This window comes from Melopsittacus undulatus, unplaced genomic scaffold (assembly GCF_012275295.1).
Source record: "Melopsittacus undulatus isolate bMelUnd1 unplaced genomic scaffold, bMelUnd1.mat.Z mat_scaffold_42_arrow_ctg1, whole genome shotgun sequence".
NCBI lineage: Eukaryota > Metazoa > Chordata > Aves > Psittaciformes > Psittaculidae > Melopsittacus > Melopsittacus undulatus.
This window is the reverse complement of record NW_022994317.1, coordinates 959,529-968,069: the sequence shown is the minus strand read 5'-3', so window position 1 is coordinate 968,069 and position 8,541 is coordinate 959,529.

Below are 8,541 nucleotides of genomic sequence, written 5' to 3'. Positions count from 1 at the left end.
GACCATGATTTTCCTATCTTTTTAGGCTAAGAGGGAGCACTGTTGTCTCACCTCCTGCAGGACATTCAAACTCTATTTTGTCCACACGCTGCAGTGCTCCCAGTGGTACTTTGGTACATTCTTTACAGCACATGCAGTTTGTAATACAGGCTGCAGAACAAAATGAATAGGGCATCAAGGCATTCAGATATTACTCCCTGTTTGCTGACTGCAGTATCAGCAAGCATTTTGAAAAGACTGTCATTAGTCACTATCAATACTGAGCTACCAGAGTGTTTTCATAATCACAGTAAATTAGTGGCAAGCATCTATATCCATTTTTTACACTGACAACCTCCCTCAGACTCCAGAAAGCCATACAAATACGCTCTTAGAACAGTGCTCCCCAGTACTATAGAGCTAGGAGACTCAGCTAAGTCAAACCTATACTGGACAGTATTTATTTATTCATTTATTACAAAATTTAAGAATCATGGTACACTCAAATCTGTCACCACTTTGACCTTCTCAGTAAGCTTTAGATATTGAAAACATCAAAGGAAATTTAAAAAAAAGCTTTTTAAAGCAAGTTGCCATCACATGTTTTAAATTCTAAAGAACTATTAAATAGCTCTATAAAAAATATAGCTCAGCAATCAAGTAAATACTATTATATTCACAAGAATTTGTAATGTTTAATACAGCACAATAACTAAACCTGTTAGCAGAACTAAAACATTCTCAAACTCACAGGTTGATATGTTATGATCACATAAAATACCCATTGACTTTTTTTATTACAGTTATTGGTATCTAAAACAAAGGGTACTGCATTATTTTTGCAATGATGCAGTGGGACACAGAACAAATTCAACTTGAAGCACTTAAAAGTGCACAAGTTGGGACTGCTGACATAATCTCAGGACATGAAGAACTGTGTCCTCCCAACTAAAACCTGCTTCCTTTCATTATGTATTTTTAATATACATTCCCAGCTTTCTGCAATACTCCTCATGATTCAGAAATGACACTGCCCTTGAGCAGTAGGTTAATACAAAGCAGCACAGGAACAGCACAGCACAATCCCTGTTACTCTAAATACTGTAATTTCTGTGGTTCACAAAAGTGATATAGACACATGGTGGGGAGAGGGACACACATTTTGAAATCTCAACCACTCTCCTGAAAAAATAAGTGTTTGCAGAGCCTGCACTTTGGAGAGTTACCAGCTACAGCCTGACATGCAAGCAGTTCACGCAAACACACTTCATGAAGATCTGGTGAGGACCTGTCTGGTGTGGACTTTTGGGTGAATATATTTTGAAATTACACCCAAAACAAATTTTAAATGACACATTAATGTATGTTTTTAAATTGAATACTATTCAGCAGGAAATATACCATACAGTAACAAAAATTAGCACAGAGAGAACAGAGCAGGACACAAAACTGACTCTAAAGTTATTTAACAGTAGGATTTGTAGCTCAAAGGCATCAAAATTTCAAAACTATTTCTGTTTCCACATAATTTGAAATGTGTGCTTAGAAAAGAGAAACCCTTCTACCTACAGGTCTAACAAAGATTAAAACCAGACACATACATATATAGGTATGTGTACAGACGCTATTTGTAATAGTTGAGGATATATTTGCATCAGAGCCATTATCCTTATACCAAACCAATGATCTGATTTGTGAAAGGTGTGGGGCACATTCCAGTTTGTTAGGGGTGATTAACCCCTGCTTATATATTGTGCCTTGGCGCAGCGTAGACTTCTCAAAGGCAGGAAAAAGAATTCTCAAAGATAAAAAGTGTGAAAATTTAAGATGGGAGGATCACAGAGTAGTGAAGTTCTGAAGAAAAGTCCTTTTGGTTGTATTTCTAACTCATTAGAAAAAGGTAGGGTAGCTGCCCGGTGATCACGTGAAAACAAAAAAAACCTTGATTAAGTATTGCAACCAGTGGTGGCCCCTCTATAAATTAGAGGACAAAGAAAAGTGGCTGGTTAACAGAACTTTAAATTACAGATACTTTGTTACAATTCATGCTATTCTTGAGATGAGAAGGAAAATGGGATGAAATTATGTATGCAGATGTGTTTTTCCACCTTGTGGAACCATTCTGAGTGGCAGAAAGAATGTGGGATTAATGTTGCCCTGCAGGACCCTCTGGTACTATCAGTGGAAAAAGATCAAAAGAAAGTAGAAGGGAAGTTAAAAAGATGCTGTTCTGCCTGTAGTGTTGGACAGTGTTGTCTTAAAGCTACGAAGACCAAAAACAACAAACAGGATTCTATGCCAGAACCAGAGGAGTTAAGGGCCCCCATTTTGAAAAAATCCACAGGTAGAAGCAGGGAACTCTCCTACAGACAGTAGCAGTGAAAGTGAGATACTGGGGGAGATACTCCTACAATGGCACGAACTAGGAGTAAAGCTCTCAAAGGACTTCAAATTGTAGTACCTCTTAGGCAAGTTATGGGACCTGAGGGAAGGGTATCCAGTTAAAGTTCCTTTCAGTACTGGAGACTTAGATAACTGGAAAGAAGTGGCTAAAGGGTATCGGGAAGATCCCAATAAAGTGGTTAATAGGCTTGAATTAATTGTTATAAAATCAAGATCCTGACTGGTCTGATGTTGATTTAATCCTCAGAGAAATGACTGAAACTGTAAAACAGCTGATATTGAAGACTGCTAGAACTGATGTCCAAGCTCAGATAACTGAAGGAGCCTTGTGGATCAGCATGTACCATTGACTAATCCTAACTGGGACTCTAGTACCGCAGGAGGTAATCAGATGTTGAGTCGTTATCGGGATTGGATTAAATGAGGACTAGAAAATTATATTCCCCAAAGCAGTAAATTGGTCAGCACTTTGTGCAGTAAAACAAGGGCAAAGTGAAACCCCAACTGATTGTTTTAGACAATCTCCAGAGTGCAATAAGGAAATACACAACTTTGGACCTGTCTTCCGATACTGGAACACAGCAGTTGGTTGCATTATTTCTAGGGCAATCAGATCCAGATATTAGAAAGAAACTACAGACGTTGAAAGAGCCAGAAATAAGGGACTTGTCAAAATTGTTAGAAGAGGCTTGGAGGGTATATAGGAATAGAGATGGAAAAAGAAGGGAGGGGAGGGTGAGGAGGGGACGATAGGAAAGGAGAGGGGAGAGGAGGAGAGGGGAGAGGAGGGGAGGAGATAGGAGGGGGAGGGGAGGAGAAGGGACGGGAAGGGAAGGGAGAGGAGGGGGAGAGTCGTAGTGACTGCAGCAGTGGCTGCGCTAGAGCAAAGTACAAATGGGAGACCATTTTCAGGACATGACAGAGGTAGACCTATGAAAGGCAGGGGGGGGAATACAGAATGAACTGAGGATCATGTATACTTATTGTAAGAAGGATGGACATTGTTAATATGAATGCCTTGAATTACAGAAAAGCTCCTCATCCGTAATAGATGGTACAGATTGATAAGGACCTGGGGCATACACCTAACAGACCCACTGGTTAAAAACAAAGCTAGGGGAACATGAGAAGGAAGTTGATTTTTCAATTGATACAGGAGTGTCCTTCTCTGTTCTAAACCAAAAGTTGGTGCCCATAAGTAATGACTTTGTAAATACAAAAGGAGCTACTGGCAAGCAGAAAAAAGGCATTTTTCTCTAAACCCCTTGGGTATAAATTGGGAAAAGAGATTGGAATACACAGATTTTTAAACCTGCCAAATTCTCCCAAATCCCTGTTGGGACAAGATTTATTGGAACAATTAGAGGCAACCACTGAATTTAAACAAGAAATAAAGAACTAAGAGAACAGCTAATTGAAATTTTAAGTGTAGCTGTGATAGACTCAGGAATATCCTAGAAATCTGAGATAGATCTGGAAGAGATTTTTAATCAGATATATCCAGGGGTATGGGGCTTCAGAAGTTCCTGGGAAATCAAATTCAAATAATAATTAAGCTTAAAGAGGAAGTGAGTCTACTAAATAAAAGACAATACTCCTTCAAAGTAGAAGATTGAAAAGGAATAGAGGATTTGATCAATAAATTCAGAAAAAACGGGTTAGTAGTCAAATGCAAATCTGATCATAATACCCCTGTATTACCAGTGAAAAAGCTGGATGGTATTTACTGTCTAGTAAAGGATTGAGGGCAATTAATAAATAATTAAAGACTTACATCCAGTGGTAGCTGATCCTTATACACTGCTCATGAAACTTACAAGATGACCAGACGGTACTGGATCTAAAAGATGAGTTCTCCTGCCTCCCACTGGCTCAAGTTAGTCAGAAACTGTTTGCTTTTAAATGGGAAAATGCTACAACTGGGAGAAAAACTTAATTGAGCTGGACAATATTGCCTCAAGGGTTTAAAACCAGCCCAACAATTTTTGGAAATCAACCAGCTAGGGAACTGGAAAATGTGGAAGCCTCCTGAAGGAAATGGAGTTCTGTTGCAGTATGTGATGACTTGTGAATTGGAACTGGAACTGTCACTAAGTGTATTCAATGAACAATAAGTTTATTGCATTTTCTTGGACTAAACTGATATCGAGTCTCTCAACAGAAAGCACAACTAGTACAGAAGCAGGTGATCCACCTGGGATATGAAGTCTCCAAAGGACAACGAGCACTGGGGACTAAATGCAAGAAAGCCATCTGCCAAACCTCTCTTCGCCAAACGGTGAAAGAACTCAGAACTTTTGTTGGAATGTTGATTGGTGCAGATTATGGATTTTCCATTATGGCATCATAGTTGAACCATTGTATGAACTTTTAAAATCCAGCTTCCCCTCTTGAAGGAAAAGCTACAGAACCACTGGAACATGACTGTATTGAGATAGCAGAAACTGTATACTTAAGCAGACCTGACTTAAAGGAGGAGCTTCTGGAAGAAGCACAAGATTCCTAGTATAACTGATGATGCAGTTTTGTCTGCCAAGGAATTCGTAAATCAGGATATGCAATTACCACCACTACAGAGGTAACTGAATCAAATCCTCTACTAATAGGAACATCTGCTCAAAAGGCAGAACTCATTGCCTTAATAAGGGCATTGGAATTGGCAAAAGGGGAGAATATTAACATATGGACAGATTCTAAGTATGCTTTTGGAATTGTTTATGTCCATGGGGCAATTTGGGAAGAACGAAGTTTATTAACGTCACAAGGAAAACAAATTAAATATGCAGAAGAGATCCTCTATTTATTAATTACCTGCACAAGTGGCTATTGTACAATATCAAGGACATCTTAAGGGTGATACTGATCCCGAAAAGAGGTAACAGATTGGCTGATCATACAGCCAGGCAGGCAACAGAACAAACAGAAGAGCCCCTGGTGATGGCATTAGCTCCTGAAGAAAAAATTGTAAGTCAAACAGAAGTCCAATATTTAGATTCAGATCAGAAATGGATTCAGGAAAAAATGGGGGCAAATTCCATCTCAGGGATGGGCTTGTCTAAAGGACGGGCAAGTTATAATACTGGGTAATCAAATATGGAAATTTGTCAAAGACGAACATAATAAGACTCATTGGGGAACAGACTCTTTATATGAATATCTGAAGACTATAGTGGCAGGGAAAAATTTATATAGTATTATCAGAGAAGCCACTCAGCAATGTGAGATCTGTTTAAGAAACAATCCTAATACAGGAAATAAATAGAAGAGGGGACTATAGGGAGAGGAAACATTCTGGGAGAACACTGCCAAATTGATTTTTCTGAATTACTAAGAAAAGGGGTTACCAACATTTACTAGTAGTAATAGACACCTTTTCTGGATGGCCAGAAGCTTTTCCATGGAGACCTAATAAGGCAAGAGAAGTGACTAAAGTGATATTAAACAAAATAACACTCAAATTTGGAGTAACCAATAGTTATTTCACCTGATAGGGGGACACATTTTGTGCACAAGTAGGTTAGCAAAATATTATGAATTAACTGGCAACTTATACTCCATATAGACCACAAGCTAGTGGACAAGTAGAAAAGATGAATCATATGATTAAACAACAAATTGCTAAAATTTGTCAGGAAACTCATTTATACTGGTATCAGGCACCTCCTATCTCTCTATAGAGAATATATGTAAAACAGAGCTAAGGAAAAGTTAAGTCCTTCTGAAATCCTGCTTGGAAGGCCATAGGAGCAGTTGGAATAAATAATGACAATCTAGAGCAATTAGAAAATCCCTGTCTCCAAGAATATACGATCTCTTTGGGTAAACAATTAGAGAAAGCCCATAAACAAGTGTCAGACACTAAAGTTAAAAGCTTAGACCGTAAAGTTTACTCTTTAAACCTGGATGACTGGGTATACTAAGAATTTTTCAGGTGATCCTCTTCAGGAGAAGTGGGATGGATCATACCAAGTGCTGCTCACAACGTTCACAGCTGTCAAGATCCAAGAACAACCTTCCAGGATCCATTATTCCAGAACAAAGAAGGCTCTCGCAGACTGGAAAGTGCAAGCTACAGGACCTTTACAATTGAAATTCCAGAGAGATACAGGACAACGAATTCATGGTTGCTATTGTTAATGTATATAGACTATAGCACTGATTATAATGAAAATCAATTTTGCAACTAGTTCAGGGTTTGGAAAAATACAGAATGTATACTCCATTACCACCTGTCTACCAGTGCCAGTCAAGGCAGGAAATCCAATTCCATGGGGAATTTTACCCACCAATGTGACTAAAATTGGGGAAAATGTGTGGCAAGGACATAATGAAAGCAGGTTACTATGGGTAGATACAGAACGAAATTACTCTCTGAATTATAAAAAAGTCAACGGCTCAGTTACCAAGAGTAATGTAAACTAAATCGCCTACTTCTTGGGGCCAAAGAAGTAACATACCAGCCCTCTGGAGATCAAACAAACATTCCATGGGCTGTCAGATACCAAAGATTTGGAAAGATGTCCAGAAAGGATCCTGGGAAGTTATGTCCTCAACTGGGTGGTGTATAGAATTTACAGGAATTTAAGGTAGTCCTGAAGATCCATTATGAGTGGAGATGAGTTATGGTAATACTGAGGAAATGAGAAAGAAGAACACAGTTAATAAGCCACAATTGAACTGCACTAGAATATACAACTTCAGCTCTACAGAACCAGAGATACAACTATTAATGCCTGTTGCTCAAGAATCGAGATTACGATATATTTGTAGGAATTAGACTATGCAGTTAAGTGACATTTGGTCACATTTAACTCATAACAATACATGACTCCTAATTAACTGCCTCCAGGATACTAGAAAGACAAAAGGTCATGTTCTTTGGGTAGACCAGTCCATTTACAAATAACAGATTAAACAAAACAATTGACCTTGGGATTATTAACATTAAATCCATTACGGAGAAAATCCCTTTGCAATCATCTCTGGCAACCAGTAAAGAGAGTAAATCAGGAAAACTGGCAATCCCCTAGCACAGGTACAAGAGTATTATGAACTATAAAGGCTATTTAGTGATAGGACAAGGGGTAACGGGTTGAAACTTAAACAGCAGAGGTTTAGATTGGATATAAGGAAGAAATTCTTTACTGTTAGGATGGTGAGGTGCTGGAATGGGTTGCCCAGGGAGGTTGTGAATGCTCCATCCCTGGCAGTGTTAAAGGCCAGGTTGGATGAAGCCTTGGGTGATATGGTTTAGTGTGAGGTGTCCCTGCCCATGGCAGGGGGATTGGAACTAGATGATCTTAAGGTCCTTTCCAACCCTAACTACTCTATGATTCTATTTTTGCTCCAGGATACTCAACATTAGAAAATAAACTTGTTTTACATAACCTCACTCAACAGGCAGAAAGCTTAGCAAACGCCACCAAAAAGGCTTTGCAGGACTTAAACAGGCAATTACAGACAACTTCCAAGATGATATTGCAGACTAAACTCACATTAGCCCTACTCCTTTTAAAAGAACATGTGAATGCATGGCTTTCTAGGATTAAAAATAAAACATATTGTATACACATTCCAAATGCCGCTCAAGATTTAAATAAGCAAATTGATCAAATTAAGAGAATAGCCCGAGCCAGTAGAGCTTTAAGAGAAAATACGGAAATTACTTGGTTCAAACAAAATTCTACAAGGATTTGGGTTTTCTCTCACAGGTTGGCTTGCTAACTTGATACAAACTCTGACTGTAATTATAGGAATAATTATATTAGTAAGAACAACCTTAGGTTACTGATATGCGAGTAGACTCCACAACTCATTAAAGTTGTAGATATGCTTTTATTCAGCGCTGAGGCGCATGGGGGATCACTCCTCCAAAACCACACAAGCCGCAACCTCATCTCTCCCCTCATTTATTCTCTAAAATTATACATATTCATTAGGTTACACAACACGCCTACACATATTCATGTCCTATCCCCACTTCGTATTATAATGAGCTAAAAGGCCCTTTGTGCCTGCGCAGTAACTCCTGGTGGTCATGGGCAAGGGTCTCAAGATGAAGTAAATGTGTCTTCCTCGGCTTAAACTTTTTACCTCTAATAGTCATGCATGCTCCCTGGTGACTTGGTCATTGTACAAACCACAAAGCTAGTTTCAGCT